General features: G+C 44.5%; 1 protein-coding gene and 2 long non-coding RNA genes across 6 annotated transcripts in view; 1 reads left to right on the plus strand and 2 right to left on the minus strand.

Moving 5' to 3' along the window:
• Positions 1–2866, minus strand: part of DMTF1 (cyclin D binding myb like transcription factor 1) — a 28077-nt gene extending 25211 nt beyond the window's left edge. The window contains exon 1 of one of the 3 annotated variants that reach the window (XM_083399701.1): positions 2734–2866. The gene's annotated coding sequence lies outside the window, so the exon portion shown is untranslated. The remainder of the gene's footprint in view (positions 1–2733) is intronic. The other 2 variants (XM_083399702.1, XM_083399703.1) reach the window with 2 other exon arrangements.
• LOC310658284 overlaps positions 1–24341 on the minus strand; it is a 256099-nt gene that overhangs the window by 62609 nt on the left and 169149 nt on the right. The gene's annotated exons all lie outside the window — the stretch shown is intronic.
• Positions 8929–20590, plus strand: LOC310658815. 2 transcript variants are annotated; one of them, XR_014502507.1, is made up of 4 exons: positions 8929–9029; positions 19808–19930; positions 20158–20259; positions 20380–20590. It is a non-coding gene; the product is annotated as an uncharacterized lncRNA (long non-coding RNA). The 2 variants fall into 2 exon arrangements; XR_014502506.1 differs by having other exon boundaries at positions 20158–20590.

Here is a 24341-nt window from a genome sequence, read left to right on the forward strand (position 1 = left end):
CATAATGCTTCAATTATGCAGCCATCACCATCATTGATAGCCTTATTTATTAATAATTATCTATGTTTATCTGTATTAGTCCTATTCAGCAAAGGTCCTTTCCAAAGTTAACCGGCAGTGTCCTCATTGCACTTTTCATTCATTTCTTCCTTAATTATTTCTTGAACAGCCTATCAGAACTGCATCAATGCCTGCTTCTATTATGGATTTGCCTCCACTTTTTTATAGTGGAACAGTTCTATTCTGCTATAAGATATAAAAAGAAATGCAATGAGCTAATAATTAAGTCTACGGTGATCATGCAAATGGCCTGGGCCCAAATAATTTAGGGCTTTAAAGATGGTAATGAACACTTTGAGCTGGTTTCAGAAATGGATCATAAGTCAGCGCAGATTGAACACAAATGAAGTAAGAGCTCTGAATAATGACCACCCCCCAGTAACCTGGCAGCAGTGTTCAGCATTAGCTGCAGTCCGAGAGCTCTTCAAAAGTAGCCTTTATACACAGTCCAGATGTGACCACAGCATGTGGCTAGACCCACTGGCAAAGGTTGGTCCAGTTGCACTCCCCAACTGCCTGGTCCTTCGGAGGGAATGAAACCCCCACCCATAAGCATAAGACAATTTGAAAACTGAACCTAGAGTAGATCATCCTCTAGGGTGCCACAGGACTTTGCTGTTATGGGCAGGGCACACAAAACTGAGATGGAAAGATACCATTAGTTTGGAAAACCAGCCTGACACTAGGGAGGGAGGAATGGAATGCTGGAGCATTAATATTTTCTGTAGGATGGGGTGCAGCTTGTGAGAAAAGTTGTTAATGGAGTGGGGGGAGGTGTCACACTACATTCTGACAGCATTATGCAATACTTCAGGGGTGCAAAAGAAGAGGGCCGGGGGTGGGGGGATAAACTGGCAGCGCTACATTCTTTTTCTGTTCCAAGTTCTGTAGAGAACAGGAGGTGCCAGAACAATTGGAGACAGTGTGAGTTTTGAAGCCGTGCAATGTTACATAATATGGAAATGCAGTGCATATGTGTAGGGGTGCAACAGGAGAAAGGAGTAAAGAATAATTAGCAGGATGATGTTCTGGCTACTTGTGGGATAACAACCTTTTCTCCAAACTCCTCCTCTTCTCCTATGGCACCCCGACACATAAGCACACTGTATTTCTGCATTATAAAATAGATGCCACACAGCATCTTATCCCTGTCTCCCCCATCTGCTTTATTCTCATGCTCCTTTTCCATGGCCCTGTGAACTGCCTCAAAATTCATTTCACAGGGCAATGTAAGTTAACACTGTTTGTTATTATTATTTATATGGCGGGTGTTTTGGGTTTTGTTTTATAAATGAGATGATAGAGGATATATTGATGTATTGTATGATCACCCCCCCCCTTTTATGGTATTGTTATAAGTTTGTGAAGGGGAGGAAAGACTCCCCAAAATTTCTGGAACCAGGAAAGTTAGAATTTAAACAAGTCCCATGAATCTTCAGATACAGCAGGGATTCAATGGATGACCATGGCAGCCATTGAGAAAATAAAGGCAGGGATATGTGCCCTTAGCAGACTCTGTACCATGTAGCAGAGCAGTGGGCCCCCTCCTCCAGCTCCATTAGTTAAAGCTGTTTTTAGGATTGCAGTTTCCTTAATGTGAGCTTAAGAAAAAGGTGTCAGTCTGCAGGCAGTGAGCTGGGATAGAGGGCTATGGCTGATTTCTGTAGACTGTATGTCCAATGTTGTGTAGACTCAATGTCCAAATAAGAAGACTGTAGCCATGGGAGAAGCAAGAACTCTGAGAGCGTAATGCTGTAGGCCCCCGTCGTAGGCTCAGGCTGTATATATGTGTAAACCATATATCAAATAAACACCACAGTCCCCTCACTAGCCTCAATGTCCAAATAAGAACCTTGGGTGAGCCCCCCTGGACCCTCACAACCCTCAGAGATGGATGTGTAACATGGGTGTCAGAAGCGGGAACCTTCCTGTTACTTTTCTAGAGGAGAGCTGTTAAAGATACACCTGGGTCAAATGTGTGCATTTCTTAGGGGGTGTAGTCTGTGGGGCACCTGGGCGCCCCATCTAATTTAGCATGTTAAACTCCAAGTCGGGTGCCAGCCTGGTGCCTTTTGGGGTGGCAGGCTCAGGTGGTAGCTATTGTGTAAATAAGCCATTTATCATAAGGACCCCGCGGTCTCCAATGTGACCACAGAGTAAAGGGCCGTAATCCTGGAATTCCCCGGTGCTGCGGAGACCGGGGGGGCGCGTGAGAGCGCTGTGAGTGTGGGGATGCCTGAACACCACCGCTCCGCCTTGGGCCCCGGAGGCGTTTCTCCGAGGCTGGGGCGGGAGCCTTGGGCAGCGCAAGCCGACCTGGGGCGAGGGGGGGGGACACGGAGCCCCCCGGGGGGAAGGAGACTCCGGCATGACTGTCGTTGCTGCCGCTGGTCGAGTGCGCAGAGCGCCCTTCGTGCCCCAAGGCCTCGGGCCGATCACAGCGCTGCTCAAGGGCCTCGCGGGGGCCCCGAGGGGCTCACAGGAGAGGACGGAGGCGCTTCCCGTGTGTCTCCCCCCGAGACCTCCCTCCCCTCCGAGGCGCCGCTTTTCGGGCGCAGCCAAGGCCCCTTCCCCCCCTCCCCAACCGCCGCCGCCGCCGGAGGGCCATGGCCGCCTCCGCTCCGCCGGCCTGATCCCCGGCCGCCTCGCCCGCCCGCCTCGCGCCTCGCTTACTTCCTGTTTTGGGTCCGGGCACTTGAGAAACCAGGATGGAGGCGCCCAAGTACCAGGATGGAGGAGAGAGAGCGAGTCCGCCCGCCCGCCCGCCCGCCCGCCCGCCTCGAGCGGACGCAGAAGGAGAAGCGGGGGGGGGGGCGGGGCGGGGCCAAGTCGCGGGGGGAGGAAGCCGCCCCAAGGCCCCGCCCACGGCTTCCGGCGCCACAAAAGTCGCCGAGCGGGGTCGGGAGACGCGCGACGGGAAGCGCGCGAAATAGGTCCCGCGTCGCGCGCCTCCGCCCCATTGGCCGCCTCGCCGCCTCCGCGCCCGTCGCTCTTCTCCCGTCGGGGAGGGGAAAGAGGCGCCGCTTCGCCCCTCGCAAAATGGCGCCGCCGCCTCCGCTGTTCCCTCAGCGAAGCGCAGTAGCAGCGGGGCCTTGGCAACGGGGGAGGAGAAGCGGGGACTGGGCCTCCCCGGGGATGTGAGGACGGGGAGGAGACGCGGGGATATGATACTATTGTACTGTGTTTTCTGCTGGGGCCGGAGGAGGAAGCAGCCTCTCCAGGGACTTATTACGGATATATAGCAAGTTCTCATATATATTAGAACTCAAGCGTTCACAAAGCGATTTTAGCGTTTCTGTGAATGAGTAGAACGTGACCAGACTTGACAGAAAATATCCCAAGTTTCCCTCGACCTCAGAACAAAACTCCCAACGGAAAGGCGGCAGAGAGTTTCCTTCCCCTCTAAAGGAGAATCTACCGCAACAGCCTCTCTTTTCCTTCTAAAAAGCAATACTGTATATAAAAAGTGTTGCAGCATCTTAAGGCTGCCACATTGAACACAACGGGACCACGCACAGGAATCTGCAGACATTTCATAGAATGGCAGAGTTGGCAGGGACCCCCAAGGGTCATCTAGTCCAACCCTCTGCAATGCCCAGCGAGAAAAGCACCCGAGATTAAGAGGCTCCTGCTGTACCTACAGAGCGAGATGAGCTGGTTGCCACTGTTCTTTTAGGAATGGTGGGAATGTGCTGTTGTGGAGGCCGATGATTTGATCCCACTCCTAATCCCACCTTTCCTCCCAGGAGCTTCTCCCCTTCTCCCTTTTGCCTTAACCCTTTTGGGGTAGGTGAGGCTGAGAGATGGCAGCTGGCCCAAGGTCCCCACCCCCCACCCCGTGGTCTTCACCACTGGGTGTGGATTCAAATCCTGGCTTTCCAGGTTTTAGTCCAAATGCTCCAGCCCGTCTTCCTTGCTGGCCGCCCAGGAGTCTCCATATGTGCTCTTTTGGGTGGCCATTGATGTGCAGAGCAGCTCCATCCTCTTCCAGTGCCACTGAAGACAAAGACAAAAAGATTTAGAAGCCGCGATGGTGTCCTACTCTGGCCACAAATATTCCCACAGCATCTCATAAAGATCAATGGTGTAACAGTTCTTGGTTTCAGGCTTGCAGTTTAATGACACAAAACAAAACAAAAGGGGGAAAAACAAAATTCCGAGCTACAGTCTGCTGTTTTGAAGAAGACTTCTGCCATGGGCATGATTGACTGTGAATCAGCCATGTTTTATTCACATACTTTTTGGAGAACATTTCCTCACTGCAAACAATACATCTCCTTCCAATGTTTTTTCTTCCTGTGATTTTTACACAATGACCATTGTAGGTAGACATAAATTCTTGATGAATGGGGCCTCCTAGGAGGGGTGCCTTGTCATAAGGTTGGCTTCACTGGATAACGTTCCCTGAGCTAAGTTGTACATGAGTTAAGGCATTTCCTCCACAAGTCTAGCAGTTGACATTATTAACGTAGGCGTGAACTATATATGCAAAACGCTTGAGGCATGCATTTATGTTGGTATCCATTTGTCTTGGGAGACCATGGAGTGCGCCCCTGGAGGTGAAGTCAAACTGCTGGAGCAACACAGCACCAGCTGTGGCTGCAGAACCCACCGCATGCACCATCCCTTTAGACCAGGCTTCCTCAACCTCGGCCCTCCAGATGTTTTCTGGCCTACAACTCCCATGATCCCTAGCTAGCAGGACCAGTGGTCAGGGATGATGGAAATTGTAGTCTCAAAACATCTGGAGGGCCAAGGTTGAGGAAGCCTGGTTTAGACTGAGAATAATTAGCTGCCAACAGTGAAAGGGGAAGTGCTCTGCTGGAGCAGATAGAGCCCAGGCACCTCATTCAAAACACAGGAGAAGAGTCATCAAGGAGAATAGCCTCTACGTTCCTTGTTTCATGTGCTACGCCACGTAATGGACAAGTTCACCAGGCAGCCTCACTGGCGTTCTGCTTTCCTTTTTCTGGCAGGGTTCGGTTTGCAGCTTGGACTGCCAGTCCCGGCTTCCTTCATGGGAAGGCACTTCACCTGAGGGTGGCTGCTCCTCTAACGTGTGGTGACGGGCAGATTCCTCTTTCTCTAGGGCTCTTTGGCCTTTCTCCTGAAGGACCCTGTGTTGGCTGTGCCTACCTCTATGGGGATTTAAAGGAGAAAAGCAGAGGCTCATATGTTCCTATGCAGTGTTTTACCTTTTTTTTTTTTACTGCATTCAAACTCTGACCCCCCTCCAATGGAATTTGAGGAGCGGTGTTAAAATGTGACACCAGAGGGCAGAGCAGAGCAACCAACAGCACGAAAAGAAACAGAATTTTGGAAAATGATATGATGAGGTATTACTTACATTTGACCAAAAAAATCAAGGTAAAAAAAACGTTTTAAATAACAAATATGCCCTGTGACACTTTAGAATGACATATCTAATATTGTTCTAATGGGGGCAAATAGTGTTAAACAGGTCAGTGTAGATCCACCTTGTGTTATGAGCAATTTCTAAAGCATTAAAAAGATCCAGTATGACAAAGATACCCTTGAATTCTCCAGTGACCATTGGGAGTGTTCAGCAGTTGCTGGGTGAACAATTAAAAGAGATCAGATCAATGTATGATGAATTGGAGAGAGATGAAATGGAAAATTGAGATGGAGAATATCTAGAGACCTTAGACCAGGTTGATGAAGAGCTGACAGGATTGGATGATGGAAAAGTAAAATGGGACAGGACAGGTGCTATAATGGAAATGCCCTCTATTCAAGGGTTTGGATGAGAAGAGGATGGCATCATGAATGGAGAAATGGAGAGCTATTTGGATTTTTCATTGGTGGAGATGAGAGGAAAAATCCAGTCCTGGCCATTCTTCAGTTTTAGCAGAGAGAGGGTATTCTGCAAGCAATTTGGAGTGAATTTGGAGAATGATGTTATTTATGGTGCTGTCTTTTGAAAAAGACAGAAAAAGAAAATGAAAGGTTTTAGGTGATGATATCAAGACTCCATCGTAAATATAACAGAAAAATCAGGAAATGGATTCTGACTATACAGAACTGGGCATGAACTCAAGGATATACAATAGCAGCAGAGAGACCACAGCAGAGAAATTTTTAATATGAGCATGGATGGAAGAACATACTATTATCCAATGCAGAGGAATGGTGATGGGAATTAATAGAAGTATAGCTAATTATTATTATTAATAATAACAATTTGGAATTCCCTCAGAGTTTCATGGGAAGAAGAAATAAATGATGTTGTGACACTTTGACAAAAAGAAATGTGATTAAACAGAAACTGGAGATGATGGATACCAACATGGACTGGATGGTTTAAACAGTCCTTTTCTAATGTAACCAGCAGACAGAGAATCAAATATTTTTTAATCTTTGGTGTTTCTTATTTCTGTGTTCTTCCTCCCCCCCCCCTTTTTTCCTTTTCCCCCTCTTTCCTTTTTTCTTTCTTTCCTCTCTCTTTTGTCTTTTTGATTGTATTTATTCTATCCATTATTTTACTGTATTGTGAAAACTTTAATAAAAATCAAATTGGATGTAAAAAATGGGGGGATGGAAAATTGTAGGGATATTTTTATGTTCTAATTTCATATGATGAAATTTGTGTTGGTATCCCGGCATGCAGTTCTTTCCCGCTGTTTCAAAGTTCTTAGCTTGCTTCTGAAATGCAAGTAAAATAAACATGCTAAATTGGATAATAATTTAAAAAGTATTCCTTTAGCCCATTTTGATGCCAGGCACCTGACTGAGCCAGCACCTCTAGTGCTCCTTATGGTTTCATGGCCACTTGGCATTTGCCTGTTGGTTCTGAAAAGCAGACACCTGTGTCATGGTTGGGAAGGTTAGACTGCAGTTTCCCCCAAAGACAACAGATCCGCATAGTGAACCCTGTGGTCCTTCAGCACAGGCTGCTCTGTGATGTTTCATTCAGGGAACTCCAGGACACCTCGTGCTGTAGAGGACCAATTGTTGGCATCCATCTGTCCCAAGAGACAATGGAGTGTGCCTCTGGGGTGAAGTCAAACTGCTGCATTAGCAGAACCAAAGTGACCTCCCTGGGGCACAAGTGTGGGCCGTGGTGTCTGGAGGTGCTCCCCTCTTGGCCTTGCTAAGGTGGTCCAAAGGAAAGCAGAGCAAGACATTCGACACCAGCTTTGCTGCAGGAGTTGCCAGAAAGAGGCGTACAAGGCACAATCTAACCATACTGGGGACTCCACTCTGGATTTGTGTAGGGTTTACTCCTGAGCCTTTTCTTCTCCCAAAGATATCCTGCAAGGCAGTGGAGCTTTAGAACCAGAGTTTTCCTTCTTCTAGATGGGCTCCCTTCCCGGGCAGATGAGCCCCACTGGCCTTCTTGACTGTTGGACCTACTATAGTAGTACCTCAGAAGTTGAACGGAATCTGTTCCAGAAGTCCGTTCAACTTCCAAAACGTCCGGAAACCAAAGCACGGCTTCTGATTGGCTGCAGGAAGCTCCTGCAGCCAATCAGAAGCCCCAGAAGCCCTGTCAGACGTTCAGGTTCCAAAGAACGTTCACAAACCAGAACTCTCACTGCTGGGTTTGTGGCGTTTGGGAGCCAAAATGTCCGAGTACCAAGGCGTTTGGGATCCAAGGTACAACTGTATTGGTCTTGTCTGCTCAATCCACTGGAGCCTGTCTTCACATGCAGGGGAAGCCCTTAACTCACTGCAGTTTGGGACCCAGCCAGCCAGAGCCATTTCCCAGGGTGTGGTTGCCGTTGCATGCTGACAGCTTCTAGGAGACACAGGTGAGAGCTGAGTGCAAGATGAGGTAGATGAGATGACATAGTACCCCAGAAGAAGCATGATGTGGGTGTCCTCCACCTGAGGTACCACCCCTCCCCAAACACCCCAGATAACCAATTGGTAATAAAACCATTATACTGAAAAGTTCATGAGTCAGTCACATAAAATATGAATATACATGACTGTAACTTGCTGTTTATTAACGATTTTGAATCCACTTTTGAACATTTTCATGACATGGTATAAAACTTTGGAGCTTTTCCTTCCACTTCTGAAGTTTCCCAGCAATGATCAATGAGGTCACTAAGTATCACAGTCCTGGCACTTTCAATAACTGACAGTCCACCGTCAGTCCCCTACCTGGTCACTGAGTAAGCGGCCACTCCCTGTGTACACACCCCATTTACTCTGCATAGAGGGCACTCCTGCTGCACTTTTGGTTCTCCACAGCCACCAGGTGTCCCCATTGCTCATGCTTGAGCTCTCTGGTTGCTTACTTTCGCAAATGGGGTCCCCTTTGACAAGGTTCTGTAGATGATGAATGGGTATTGCTCTACAGCATAGGCAGGCAAACTAAGGCCCGGGGGCTGGATCCGGCCCAATTGCCTTCTCAATCCAGCCCACAGATGGTCCGGGAATCATCGTGTTTTTACATGAGTAGAATGTGTCCTTTTATTTAAAATGCATCTCTGGGTTATTTGTGGGGCATAGGAATTCGTTCATTCCCTCCCCCAAAATATATATAGTCTGCCTCCCCCCCCACAAGGTCTGAGGGACAGTGGACCGGCCCCCTGCTGAAAAAGTTTGCTGACCCCTGCTCTACAGCAGCTGTTCTTGAAATTGTGCCGGGTGCACAAGGTAATCACTGCAACCGCCATGAGAACAAGGCAGAAAAATGAGTGGGGCTTACAAGAACAGGCTTGCTCACACTGAATGAGGGTGCAAAGTGTACAGCTCAACTATCTGAGTACACAGATTGTACACTTGTGCCTCTTATCCTAATAGGTACTCAGAATTCCATACCCATTGAGCATCTCAGTCCTCCCTGGGCCTTTCTGAGGTCTGCCCCTCCCTCCTTCCCCATATTTATTTTTATTTCCTCCAACCTGTGGTTCCTGCAAACCTTAAGATGTGCATGAATGGTGCATAGTTGGCATTGCGTGGACATAAGCTCCCAAAACATTTTCTGAGTGTCCCAGGTAGGGAATAAGTTTTGGGGAAATTGAATTAAGGGACGATCTTGGTTCCTGGGTAGACTATTAAATTGGGCTATTAAATTTAAGTTGACTTCAGATACGGTTTGGGGGTAACACAAGGGGAACTGAAGGAACTGAATGGATCTGGAACCAATCTTTTCAAAACAAACAACCTGTTTTGGTGTGAACTGATGTGGGGAGCAAATTAATTGAATAATTTGTCTGGGGTGATTTGGACAGATAAATTGGTTGACTCACTTTATGTAACACTGGATGTCTAAACCTGTGTCTTAACCTGTAAATCAGCATTTGCAAATTTTATGTAAATATGTGTCCATGGCCCTATGGCCCAGGCCTTTTAAGTTCCCAGAGAGAGTTTTCTCTATGGCACTGCACTGCACTTCTTATCATCGGGGATCATAGGCTGGGAGTATGTTATGGGTACAGAAACTTAAGCCTGATAAAAGACTGCCAAGCTGATAAGACTTACTGGAGCTGATGATGCATCAAAATGAGTTGGAAAAGTTTGAAAGCAAAGCCAGTCAACCCTAACACATCATGCATAGCTCTCTCAAATGAAGTCATGGATTCTTTGGTGGAAGTTACGACTGTTTAAAGTGGCATGATGCTGTTTTAAATGTGTAGACGAAACCTTAGACGTTTCATGCATGCCACCTGTTTATTTTCAAACTCCCAATAACTCTCATAGTTGTTTTTGAAATGCAGTACAGCAGTTAAGTAGCTACTCATAGAAAATGGGGCTGCATCTTAAGCAGCAAAGAAGCTATGGAGGAAAAAGGAGGCCTGGGATTTTTATCCCCCCCCCCCCCCAGCTAGCTGCAATGCCATAAATCAATACAAAATGTCGGAAGTTGGAGAAGGTGAGATTGAAGAAATGTCCTTAAAAATCTGCAAGTCGAGTGAGCTAGACTGTAGCAAAATCTGATGCACAGATTATAGGCTTGATGACAGGGTGAGGGGCAGCGGTGACAGAAAAGGGCAGTGAGGTTAGACGGCAAGGAGTGACAGCATCTGTTTTCTCTCATGCAATTTTCACCTCATTTCTTCCTTTGCAACATGCTAAACGGGCTCCTTCAGAGAAATTAACATGGGCACTGGAGTGCAGGAGATGGCACAGAAAATGTATCCAGAAATCCCAAAGTTGTTGTTGTTGTGGTTGTTGTGGTTGTTCTTCTTCTTCTTCTTCTTCTGATTCATTTTTATTTTTTAATGTGAGTTTACTGTCAAATCTGTTCAGAATCACAGGCTGGTTTTGATTGGTTTACTGATTTGGGATGCAATGGACAGACTGTAGGTAGTCTTGGTTGCCCCCTGCCATGGTGCTAGTCATTCTCCACCAGAAAACTGCTCAGCAAAGATGATTGCAAATAAGGACCAGAGGGCTTGCTCCAGCCCAGAGAGAAGCATGCCTTTACAAAGATGGGCACTTGCGTTGTCTTTGTGGGTTTTGTTTGTTTGTTTTGCAGTGGGGGACCAACAATGGAAAGCTGCCAGCTGAGTCTTCTAGACGTACTCTATTCACTTGAGTCAAATGCACCATCAAATCTCACACACACCTCAGTTTTCAGAACTTTGAAACCAAAAAAAGCATTTTCTGGCGAATGTAAATGTTCCATTAAATCTAATGCACACCTTACTTTGCACAACGTAATTTGGCCAAAAAAGGTGAGCATTAGATTGGAGTAAATGTCTGCAGCCCTTTTCAGGGGTGGGACCTGATTCTCCTTCTGTGCTCTGCCTCAAGTAGATGCGTCTGGCTGTCCTTCCCTGCCTGTGGCACTGTCAACACGGAACACCAAAACTTAGTCTGCCATCCACCAAAGAATCGTGATTATCACCTTGCTCACCTCTCCTTATGGGTTGGATCCAGTTTTAGAACATGCTTAGAGTAAGCCAATGAGAAAAGTTAATTGCAGCTTACCTAGTGATGGAGGAGAACTTTGTTTCAGTTTGCATTTAGAACCTAATTTACCAAATTTGCACTTTACAAAAAAACATGAGAACTGAAACACAGCCATCCTTCAAAAGTCACACTTACTTGAATTTTGCAACACATTTCTCCAAATAAATGTTTACAAAAATACATATGTTGGAGGCAGGGGGGTGGGGAAGTGCCTAAAAATTAACATATTAGTGAAAAAAATATGGGAAATGCATTATATTAGGATAAATTACTTACAATGATGCATGCATTAGTCAAAACTGCATACAAAACGATGTGTATTAGAAAAACAGACATTAACAACAACATGATATAAATAAAACACAAGAAGCTTTCAATGATGAAGTCAAATGAAAGATGCCAATTTTTCTTTTCATGTGCATTGTCTGTCTTTGTTGTTTAGAAAAATTAAAGTATTTTTAAAAAGGCTTTAATAGGAGAAATGTGCACTAAAATGCTGAAGAAATTTCTTTCTTTGCTTTCTTTTTTTGGAAAATGACAAATTGCTGCTGAAATGTGGAGAGCTGAGTTTCAGATTGCTAGGGTTGCCATATTTCAAAAAGGACTTGTCTCTGTCTGTCTGTCTGTCTCTCCCATAGCAGCTCCAGGGCAGCGTCCACAGTCCCTTCTCCCACTCCCTCCTTTTAGCTTTGCCTTCCATTCAGTGGCATATGCAAAGTGCAAAGCCTGCCACAGCTGTCTGCAGATGCTGATGAAGATTTTAGCTGTGACAGACACAATGGGAAATTGTTTAAATGAGCTGGTGGCCCTGTGGCAGTAAACGTCCCCAAGGCAGGCAAGCGTTAATCCGAAGACACAGATGTTGAGGGACAGAATCCGCACTCCTCCCATATGTTGGGCCCCTGCTGATAATTTAATGCATTCATGTCAATTCCTAGTTATGATCTCAGAGAAGCAACATTAAATATGCTTGATTATTTTTGTGCATGATCTTCTGTAAATAAGCATGTCAATTTCTCTCTTTTTTTGTAATCCCCCCCCAAAATAATAATCAAATAAGGATACAAAAATCAAACCACCATCTATCTTTTATACTTCTAATAAAAAAGTCCTACTATTTTACAAACCGTCTTTCGAGGTTCTTTAAACCTCAAGACTTCCTTCCATCCCCTTCTACTGGTTCTTACATCATTCTCTGCATTTTGTTATCATTTTTATCCACTTGTTACACCTTTACATTCTCTAATTCTTTACTACTTACAAGTGCTTAATCTAAACATGCCAATGTACCAACTTGTTTACAGTATTTCTGCACATACACAATAAATTTTCCCCATTCTTTTTTAAACTTCTCATTGTCAGTCTTTGAGTTTTGCCGTCAGCTTTGCCATTTCTGCATAGTCCATAAGTTTTATTATGCCATTCTTCTATTGTTGGTAACTGTTCTTCTTTCCATCTACAAGCTACAAGCACGTCAATTTCCAGGAACAAAGTTGTTGACCTTTTTGGGGGAACATCTACCCCTAAAAAACTTTTATTTTTTTATTTTTACAGCATTTTTCTTTAAAAATTGCCCTAGTTTTCCTGGACATTTTGCCGATTAGGCAAAGATCCACCACAGGCCATTTTGACAGTCCAATTCCTGGACATGTCCTGGTTAGTCCAACGTTTGGCCTTTGATCTGAACAACAAGATTATAAATTATATGTTATTTTATGATCAAATTGAAAATCTCACATTTATTATTGATTGATTGTTCAGCATATAAGTGGTGCTTCACGCAACACATGCAAAAAGACGACGACTGCAAAGAGCTTATCTAAATTTCTGCACTGGAGGAAGACTACAGACAGATGGGAAGGAAGATGAAAGGGCAACAGACAGACCAGAGAGGAACATGACAAAGATAGTTACATGTCCGTTGATTTTGTTTGATCTAAGCACCAGTTATCTGACAGTATTGTGATTTTGCCAGCCTGTTTCTCTCCACCCTCCCAATACAAGCCAGTCCCCAGAGGCCTTGTGGGCTTCCACACTAGGGCTTGCCATGCTTCGGTTGCTCCCTTTTATAGGGTAGAGGGAGGTCCACACAAAATCACCGCCCATTTGTGACCCTCCTGTGTTTATTCCTTGCTTCTTTCATTTCCCCTCCAGCTGAGAGCACTTCCAGATGGGGGCTTCATATGATAAACAGGTTCACAATGGGTTCCTTGCAATAGCTTTTAATTTTTTTGATTTATCCCATTCCCACCCCCCACCCCCAGAAGAGCAAATTCAGATGAAATGGGAAATGTATGGATGCTACTAAAAAAAAATGCATGCACGAGGAGACCCTTACCACAATAAACCCCTGTCTGGAATCACCCACAGAAACCCCCCTCTTTTAAAAAAATATACCTGCATGTTAGCACAATCCTCACAGATGCTGACAGTCCTTAGCCTTAGCACTCCTGTCCTTTAACAGGTGTGTAGTTTGGCTGGTACACTGACATTCGGGGGGGGGGGGCGACGACACCTCACCTCCTCACTTTCACCTGAGCACAACTTTGCCATTTCATTTCCAGACACCACCTTTTCCAGGTACCTTGTGCCATGAAGTCTGGTTGCTTGGGGCAAATGGGTCACTGGGTCACTGTCTGACCAGCCTCAGCTGGCTGCCACCTGCCTCCTTTCTTACATCTGCCCATGGCATGGCCTCCGCTGGCAGCTTCCTTCTCTTTAGTCCATGGAGACTAATACCACCCTTTGGCCTGTACTTCTAAAGCCAAAAGTAGCTCACTGCAAGGGATACCAGGAAGCAGGTGAGGAGGTTCTTGGTTCAAGTCGCAGCTGAAAGTGTTAGCTGTCAGTCTGGCAAAGTCTGGTGTTCATATTTTGTGTTCTAGGCTCAAATGCTTTGTGTATGGGATAAACAGGTCTCATTCAACGTGTTCCTCACAAGCTCAGCAGAGGTTCTTAATGTGCCAAATCATGATTGGTACTTGTGACAAATCATTCAAATAACTTGTCCACCTGTGTGCGATTTTTGTTTCAGGGAGGTGGGAGATCTTATGGAAATATGATAATGCTCCTTTGTGCTGCTTTAAAGTCTTTGCCACAAAACCACTGAAACATAGTGGCTGGGTGCATGAGCTCTGGGTGAGTAGCCCTTGGGCTGAGCAATAACTGCTTAGAAGCCATTTCATAATAAAATAGGTGATTTAGGAGCAGAACGTAATCTGAACGGTTATACTGCAGTATAAAGGTAAAGGGACCCTGACCATTAGGTCCAGTTGTGGCCGACTCTGGGGTTGTGGTGCTCATCTCGCTTTATTGGCCGAGGGAGCCAGTGTACAGCTTCCGGGTCATGTGGCCAGCATGACTTCTGGCGAACCAGAGCAGCGCACAGAAATGCCGTTTACCTTCCCGCCGAAGCGGTACCTATTTATCTACTTGCCCTTTGACATGCTTTTGAACTGCTAGGTTGGGAGGAGCAGGGACCGAGCAATGGGAGCTCACCCCGTCGCGGGGATTCGAACTGCCAACCTTCTGATCAGTAAGCCCTAGGCTCTGTGCTTTAGACCACAGCGCCACCCGTGTCCCTATACTGCAGTATATAATATGCATAAAGCCTGCATCCGCCTGTCGCAAGAGACAACGGAGTGTATCTCCGGGGATGAAGTCAAATTGCTGTGTCAGCAGCACCAAGAGACCTCCCTGGGACGCAAGCCTGGGCAGTGTGTCTGGAGGTCCTGGGCTGCCCAGATGACAAGACCCTACTCTCGGCCCTGCTTATGTGGTTGGAAGGAAAGCAGAGCAGTATGTTTGGCTTCTGGCTGCAGGAGTTGCTGAAAGGAAGCACACAAGGCACCATCCAACTACCTTAGGGACCAAAGGAGCCAGCTCCTAGGGACTGAGGTCTTCCCCCCCCTAAAATGTTTGGGGGGCTAGCCCCACCTCCCACATTGGTGGGCATTGCCAATCAAATGGTGTGCTTGCACTGTGTCTGGTAATTGATAATGCAGGGCGGTGCTTTCCTGGCTCCCCCCCATATTTTATTCAAGTTGGCACCCTTGTTAGAGACTCCACTCTGGATTGGTGTTGGGCTTCCTCCTTAGCCTTTTCTTTTCCTGAAGATATTCTGCATTGCAGCGGGAGTTTTCCTTCTCGTAGATAAGAGATTTCCTTCTCCCAGATGGTCTCCCTTCCCAGGTTGACAAGACCCATTTGCCCCTCACTTCCATCTACAGCACATGCAGAAACCGCCTTCTTGACTGTTGGACCCATTCTTGGTTTTGTCCACCCAATCTGCCAGAGCTTGTCTTCACATGCAGTGAGTCCCTAACTCACTGAGGGTTTAAAACCCATCGGCTCCCCTCACCTGGTTTAGCCGGCCAGTGGAAGCCGTTCCCGGGGTGTGGCTGCTGTCGCATGCTGCCAGCTTCTAGGAGCCAAAGGTGAGAGCTGAGTGCAGGATGGAGATCAAAAGCAGACAAACCAGCCCAGAAGAAGCATGATGTATCCCGCACCAGAGGTAGTACCCCTCCCCTAATGCCCTATGCACCCCTCATAAAGCTAATGCATGTCAAAAACATGTTTACAGTGGTACCTTGGTTTAAGAGCAGCTTTGCCTTGAAAGCAGAACATGCTTCGCTTCCTGTTGAGTGTGTTTCATTTGTAAATTGCGTCCCCCGCTGCTATGGGAAAGCAGGCCTTGGTTTAAGAACGCTTTGGTTTAAGAATGGACTTCTGGAACAGATTAAGTTCATAAACCAAGGTACCACTGTAGTTCAATTCAGGCAACTGATCTTGAGTTGTCTGTAGAGGAACTACTCTTTCCTCCATCAAATGTGACTTGCTTTTAAGGACTCTAAGTCTGTGTGCAGTGGGGGAAAGGGCTTACATAGTGTCAGGAGAACTGACAAGCTGAAAAGGAAATTAAACGAAACAGGCTTTCCAAAGGAAACACAATCCAATTAAAGGCTTCTCTTTCAAAGTACTGAGTAGGATTTGAAAAGTAGATTTCTGAAAGTGTTAGCTGTCAGTCTGGCAAAATCTGATGCTCATCTGATGACCATTGGCTACTCTTACACACCAAGTCGCCTACAGGCTGATTATCCAATAGACACAAACGCTGAGAAAATCGCAGATGGGGGCAAATTACTGAAAAGGAAAGTGTTAACCACCCCTCTCCCTGCCTCCCCCAAGCTGTGTTGTTCAAACTAGCAGCTTCTCAAGGCTGTATTTAGTTTCAGAAAAGAATTACAGGGTTGCATCTCTGTAGTTTGCCACTAAGAAAACAAAAGAAGAAAAGCTGTAAGATCTTTACTCGGGAAGGCAATTTTTGCAAGATGGGGTTTCAGGTGCTGTTTAAAGTAGGTTGAGGTGTGATGGAGAAATCTGTCAACTTCAGTTCCTCCCAGGCTCTAATTTGTTCAATCTTTAATTCAGTAATCAACATCTGTGTATGATTTTTTTAAAAAGTCCTTATGAAAATTCACCAGCAATTCAGTGTCAATTTCTCATGCACATTTTCTGCGCAACTTTGCCCAATATATGCATTCTGTAAAGCGGTCTGCCCTAATAGAATGCCCTGCAATATATGCATTTCTATGCAAGCTTCAGTCTAGCATACACATTTTTTTCTACACATTACTTGGCTGGAGAACTGCATTGCAAAATCTGGATATTTGCAGATTCTGAGGGATGGCTGTGTCTTTTCAAAAAGCGCGAATTAGATATATTTGCCTTTAAACGCAAACTGAGTCTAATTTCTCTCTCATCCCTAGATGGAGCATATTCTAGAGAGGAGAAAGAAAGAGATATTCCAGTTCAACAAAACTAGTGACTTCCCACTCACCCAACTTCAATGTTTATAACCCAGAGTACATACAATTTTGTTTTAAGATTCCACCATGTCTAATTTCATCCTCTCTAACTTGTTTTTTTAAAAATATGTTGTGCTATTTTCTTACACTTCAGACCCTGCTGTGGTCTTTGCATATGGGAAATAACATACAGACTTGAAAGGGTTTCTTTAAATATTTTAAATTTGCATCTTTAATCAGTGCAGTCAATTTTGCCATCTCTGCATATTCCAAGATTTCCACCAGCCATTCGCCCTTTGAGGGTGTTTTCTCCTCCTTCCATTTCTGTACACAGAGAATCCTTGCCACTGGAGTCATATACATAAATACTGCAGAGGCTTTCTTTTTTTATATATATAAATAATTTTTATTCACTTTCCAATAAACATTTTTTCCAAATTTAACATTTGTTTTGACATAAACATCTTTTTGACTTCCATCAGCCTATCTGAAAATTCTCCATAATCTCACTACGTCTCACATTTCTTACATATATATTGCACATTATATCTCTTGGTCTTAACCTTTCTTTTAAACAACATTTCTATCAGTCTTTTTCACAAAGCTTCTTGAAAGCCAACAAGCGTTAGTTGCTCCTCACATTCAGTTTTGATATATTCTGTAAATTTACTCCAGTCCTCGGAAAATCTCTGATCGCGTTGGTTCCTTATTTTTCCAGTCAATTTGTCCATCTCTGCATACTCCGTCAATTTCATTCTCCATTCTTCCTTGGTCGGCATTTCTTCCTGCTTCCACTTCTGGGCCATCAAAATTCTTGCTGCTGTCACTGCATATCTAAACAATTTCACATCTTTCTTACTGATTTCGTTCCCTACTATCCCAAGTAGAAATGCTTCTGGTTTCTTAATAAATGTATATTTCAACATTTTCTTCATCTCATTATAAATCATTTCCCAAAAGCATTTCACTTTTTTACATTCCCACCACATGTGATAAAATGTTCCCTCTTTTTCTTTACATTTCCAACATTTGTTACAAATTTTATACATCTTACCAAGTTTCACTGGTGTTACGTACCATCTATACATCATTTTCATTACGTTTTCTTTTATTGTAGTACATGCAGTGAATTTCATTCCCTCCTCCCACAATTTTATCCATTGAATATTATATCCAAAATCTTTGGCCCACTGAATCATAACCGATTTCACTTCCTCATCTTTCGTATGCCACTCAAGCAATAATTTATACATTTTTGACAGAACTTTAAGATCATTATTCAGAATCTCCTGCTGAAACCTCGATTGCTTTTCTTGGAAACCTCTCTCCAACAATGTCTTTTTAAACATCGCATTTATCTGGTGGTAATGCAACCAATCATATACATTTTCCTTAACTTCTTCATATGGTTTTAATTTCCATTTATTACCTTCTTTCACCATCAGATTCTCATATGTAATCCAATTCCCTGACATATTGACCTTTCTTACACTCATAATTTCCAATGGTGATAACCAGTATGGTGTTTTGAATTCTAAAAGGTTTTTATACCTATTCCAAACCTCATTCAGCGGTCCTCTAAAGATGTGGTTTTCAAAACCTTTGTGCACTCTATACTTTTCACACCATAAATATGCGTGCCACCCGAATCTATTGTCATACCCTTCTAAGTCCAACAATTGTGTGTTTTCTAATTTTATCCATTCTTTTACCCAGCAAAGACACGAAGCTTCATAATACAACTTTAGGTCTGGCAGGGCAAAGCCTCCTCTTTCTTTCACATCTGTCAGTATCTTAAATTTTATTCTTGGCCGCTTGCCCTGCCAGATATATCTTGATATTGTTCTTTGCCATTCCTTAAATATTGTCACACCTCTAATTATTGGAATTGTTTGAAACAAAAACAACAGTTTCGGTAGCACGCTCATCTTTATCGTTGTGCAGAGGCTTTCTTTGGGCTTTCGCTGTCTAGTCTCCCCAGCAGGAAGAATTCTGGCCTCTTGGGAAAAGCCACTTTAATTTTAAAAATTATTTTCATTATATATCATGTCTTAAAAGGCCTTTGCCTTCCTGCAGGTCCCCACATATGATAGAATGACCCCTCACAGGCCTTACGTTTCCAACATTTGTCTGATACATTTTTCTACATTTGAGCTAGCTTCTTGGAGGTTAAATGCCATCTATACAGCATCTTGTAATAGTTTTTTAAAGCCATAACATTCTGTAAATTTCATTCTGTTTTCCAAAGCTTTTCCCAAGCAGCCATATCTATATTATGTCCAACATGATCCTTAGCCCCAGGGCTTTTCATTCAGCTGGAGATCACAAGAAGGCAGGTGTGCACCATTGCCATTCCAAGAGAAGAAGGGAGGCGTTAATGATGAGTTCTTGTGCCTCTTTCTCAAGAAAAATAGCACTGCCTAGCTCACTTAATCATTATTTTAACCACTTCATCCATTGTTTCCCATGCTAACAGCAATTTGTACATTTTAGAAATTAATTTTTCATCATTTTCACATAAAGCTACTTCAAAGGTTGACTTTTGCTCTGCAAATCCATTCTTTAAATCCTTTTTATAGATTTCGTTTAATTCATGATATTGGAACCAGATACCCATTAAGTTTTGTATTTCGTTGAACTTTTTAAGCTTACATTCATTGTCCTGAAAACTCAAGAAATCTCTATATAAAGCCCATTGGGGTTGCAGATTTTATTCTTTATGTGCTCAGGCCTCCATTGCTGATAACCATAAGGGACTTTTATGTTCTATCAGATTCCTCCATATATAACATAAAGAAAAGCTTTCTGCACTTTGCCTTTGTCACACCACAGATATGAAAGCCACCCAAATCTTCTGTCAGATCCTCCCAAGTCCACTAATGTAGTATTTCTTAACGTCACCCACTCTTTTAACCAAGTTAATCAAGCTGCTTCGTGACGCAGTTTTAAATTAGGTAAGGCAAGACTTATTCTTTGGCATCTCTTAAATTCTTAAAACTTATTCTTGCCAAATAAATATAGTTATGTCTTTTTGCCATTGTTTAAAACAGGGAACCGCATTGATTACCAGCACAGTCTGAAAGAGAAACAGCATTTATTTTTGGTGCTACATTCCTTTGGGCGACTAGGATTCTACCCATCAGGGATTCTACCCATTCTTCTGCTCCATCTCTGTAAGTCTGCTATAACCGTATTCCATATTTTCACATAGTTGTTTTGAAATAGCACTGCATTTTTATTTGCCAACCAAACACCCAGATATTTAACCTTCTTTTCAACCTTCAGCCCTGTCAAGTCCTGTAATGTATATTTGATCCATATTTTTAAAAACCAAAACCTTAGTTTTGTCCTTATCAAAAGAAAAGCCATCTAATTGACCAAACTATTCTGTTTTCCCCAGAAGCCTTTCTGCAGCGCAAACTTGTTCTCAGGGAATTCAAAGAGGACAAAGGCGGCAGGTGCTCTGTGCGAAAAGGAAACCGAGGACACCAAAGAGAACAAGGTAACCCAAACTTCCATGGTATACATTTCTGGAGCCTATACAAATGATAAAAACTAATCACTGTTGTTCTTTCCTTTTGCTGCTATTGTTGCACGGATTAATCTGCTTCTCTCCCACCAGAGGGGCTTGCCTGGTGCCATCAGGACATGTCTTTAGGCTCCAGGCAAATCTTCCCTCTTTGCCCATGCATTCAGCCATTAAATAATTTATGGCCTGTTAAATCGGGGCGGGGACTGCTATTGTGGTTATTTTATTACTATGCTATGTATTATAATGCTTTCTGTTATTTTTTAATCTTATGCACCACAAAATGTATTCTTCATATTGTGCACAGTCCCCCCCCCCCCGCAAGTATTTTTGAGGAGGCCAAGCCCCCTCAATATACAAGGAGCATTGGACTCCACCCCTGGCTCCTCACAGCACTGCAAGTGCAATGTCAGGGTGTTGTGTGACGTTGCGCACGGACCCCCTCAAACCTCCTAAGGTGATTACGCCCCTGTGTGTCACACATCAAGACTGACCAGATATTTCTAGGATAAATGGAAGGGGGAGACTGGGGGCAGCTGCTTTTGCCTTTTTAAATGTATAAGGGGAAATCCTCACCCCCCAGGAAACTAAGGCATGATTTGCCAACCTATTTTGAGCACAGCTTGCACCCATGTAACCTACTTGGCTTCTTTAGGTCTGCCTCTTGCATGCAGACTTGCATTGTGGAGGACTGGGGGCACTTGGGAGAAGATTTCAGGGATTTTGGAAGCCATTTTGACTAAGGGCTGTAGGCCTGGAATTCAGGGCAGGCGCAGCTCACCAAGTTATGTGGAAAGGAAGAGCCTTTGTTATCTCAATATTACCTTCGAGTCTCTCAAATCCATGTGAAGAGAGGAGCATATTTAAAATGAATTTGTGTGTGTTTTCAATGATAGCTGCTATTTCTAGCATACGATAAAGCTGTGATCAGGCAATCCATTTGATGCCAGTCTGTCCTGCTGAGCCTCTTATCTCCTTATCTCAGTAGTCCTGCCTTTTGGGGCAGGGAGGCTGGATGGATGGAAGAAGTCTTTAGCTCAGTCGGTCTCTATTTTGGACTCTCTGGTTAGACCTGGGGAAACTTGCACTGAAATAAGCTTGAAACCTTGAAGGGAATCCCACTCAGTTCTGCCAAGTAAGTATGCACAAAATTACAGACTTAGACTGAAAAAATTACATATGAATTTTTGAATCTGTGTTCCTGGAAAACACTGGGGGTGTGAAGAACTCCTGAAGTTGTCAGAGCAAATTACACCTGCATTTCCTGTCAGATTGCCTTCTGTTCTGGGATGTTGTCAAAAAAAAAAAAAAACCAGCTCCGTGAGGGAGTCAGTAAATCAAACAAATACAAGCAAAAGATTTGCTGTTGTTAAAATAGTTCTACATTCTTCTCTACCCGAATGCTCCTACAACACTCATGCTCAATGGGCTGCAACCCAAAAGCCCTTAAAGGTGTGCAAGGTGCTTTGATGCACCGACTAAGACTTCCCTTTAAAAAACAACAATCTTTTTAAAACTATTGTTTAAAGGAGAGAGCGATGTTGCTGTCCAGTCCCCCTTGCGGGCTTCCCGTAAATGTGGTTGGTCCCTTGCGAGAACATGATGCTGGACCAGGTGGGGCTTGGCCTGACGCAGCAGGACTCTTCTTCTGTTCTTAAGTTAAAAACAAGAAGGGGGGGGGGGAGAAAGCACAACAAATGAGGGGAGCTAAATTACAAAGCGAAAAAATGAACCCTGAAATGGGCAAACAGTGCAATAGAAGAAAGGAAACAAAATAACTCTGCCCAAAATCAAAGTTGTAGTTAAACAACAGAGAAAATACAGAACTTGGTCAGAATACCTTTGGCAGAAGCTCCTTATACTGTATCTGTTCCACATTAAAGCTTCCCTGAATTTCAGGACGGTGGCATATGGAATATATGTAGAATAAAGCTCTATAGTCGTAGTGTAATTGTTCTGAATTAGGACTTCAGCCATGAAGCTTCCTTGTTGGGCTTGGGCCAGTGACCATCTCTCATCTCAGAGGGTTGCTGTGAAGATAAAACGGGAGAAAGGAAGAATCCTGCACACCCCTCTGAGTGCCTTACATGAATACATTAAAGGTGCCATTTCCTCTTGTCACATCAAGATTGCTTTTGTCTCTTTCTGCCTTTCTATGGGCCCAATCCACAGTGGCCACTGGCCAGCCAGTATTGCCTGCAGGTTTATTCTTTGCAGGGATTGAACCTGCCCCCTTTCTCATTAAGACTGAGTTTCATTAAGAGGTCGTGTAGAAAATAAAGTCCACTTAATTAAAATGTGCTGCAGTTTATGTACGCTTGCCTTGAGTTATAGGCCTATAAAAAGGTAGGTGGTTATTTTTTAAATGTTTTCCTCATTAATTTATAAAGCATATTTGGGGAGCTGTAAACAGTTTTACAGCAAAATTAAACAGGATCTGTGACTGCAAATCCAACAGGATGCGTTCTGTTGCCCCAAGCGAGCGCTTCTGGGGAGAGACACCATAACTGCGGCTCTGAAGGAAGTCACATCCCCGAAGGCCCTGAGGACTGAGGGCTGTGAAGCATTCAGCTCAGGGAGGCTGCCTGGGGCACCTGACCTGACTCACAGCTGGCTGGCAGCTCCATCTCCAAGGGAGGACTTCAGGGCATTTAAGCAGCAGCTGAGGGATGGGCAAGACAAGTCAGTGGAGAAGAGGGTCTGAGCTGTGAAGCATGGTGCAGTTGGGCAGTTTTACACTCTGGAAGTGACGGCTTTATTTTTGGGGAGGCGAGGAATGCTCTTTATGCGGCAACATGTGCTGCTTTGCTTATTTTGGAATATGGCAAGGCAGCCCGGCTGCATTTGGGGTTCTCCTTCTCATTCTACCAAGGGGCCCTGGAGTTCTGTCCCCAGAGCTTGGGACCCGTCTAGGAGTGCAGGAGCATCTTGCTTCTGATGGGAACTCACTAAGTGGCCTTAAGGAACGGGCAGACAGAAGGTCAAGCAGAATTTGCCAGTACATCCCCAAGTGATTTTCTTTAGTAAATGCAGAAAGGTTTCTGGCTCCCAATTGTTTGATGACAGCAACAACAAAATTACCTTTCCCAGCTAAATTCGGCTGCTGAAAGGAAGAAGGTGGACCAGGAGTGGCCTTTTGTGTGAAATGACATTGAGCAGATCTGGTACTGAAAATGAATTTCTGGACTCAGAAGGACAGTCTCATTATTGTATCCCATGTTAGTTCTACTCCAGGTAGACCCATATTCGAGCTGTGGGTCCAGCCTGGCATGATGTGAGGGACAATGGAGAGTAGAGGGAAGGAGTTTCCTCCTGTCCCTCATGCCTTCCTTCCTTCTCTCTTGCAGGTGCTCCTCCTCAGCCTCCACCCACTGGGCTAGCATGGTGGGGGTCTGCCCTGCCACCCCAACCTCACCTCCTCAATCCTCCCTCTTCCTCTGTGCTCAAATCTCTTCCGACGCCAGCATGGGCGAGAGGCTGGAGCTGCAGCTCAAGTTGCCCATGGGAGCCAGCATGCAGGGATCTTTTCGCCCAACACAGGGCTCAAACTCATGACCCTGAGATTAAGAGTCTTATGCCCTACCAACTGAGCTATCCCGGCAGTAGGGTGTATACGGATGCGGGTCTGAGAGCAGCTGAGGGAGCACATACTTCTACATCCCTAATAGAACTAGAAGGAGCAAACACAAATATTTTATGTGCAAAGGAATCTCACATCCCAGAGAAGGCAACAAGTGAGACCTCGCCTAAAACACCACTAGACATTACAATTAGCTGAGCAGTTATCACTGAGGATGTTGATCTCTGCAGCAGCAGCAGCAGCTGAAGAAAGAGTTTAATTGGAAATCAGCATCATATACTGTACTGATTGCCAGTTGCTTCATGTAATTTTAAAGTAATAAAAAACCCAACCCAACCTATTTGCAGAACCTCTCCCCAAGCATGGTGGTGAATAGGCTTTGAAAAAGCCAAATCCTGCATTTCATTCCCAAATGTTAAAAATCTCAGTCCTTTTCTCTCCCTGGAAGCAAAACACCACGAATTCGCGGTACTCT

The sequence above is a fragment of the Podarcis tiliguerta genome, assembly GCF_965153285.1.
Source record: "Podarcis tiliguerta genome assembly, chromosome: 10".
Lineage (NCBI taxonomy): Eukaryota > Metazoa > Chordata > Lepidosauria > Squamata > Lacertidae > Podarcis > Podarcis tiliguerta.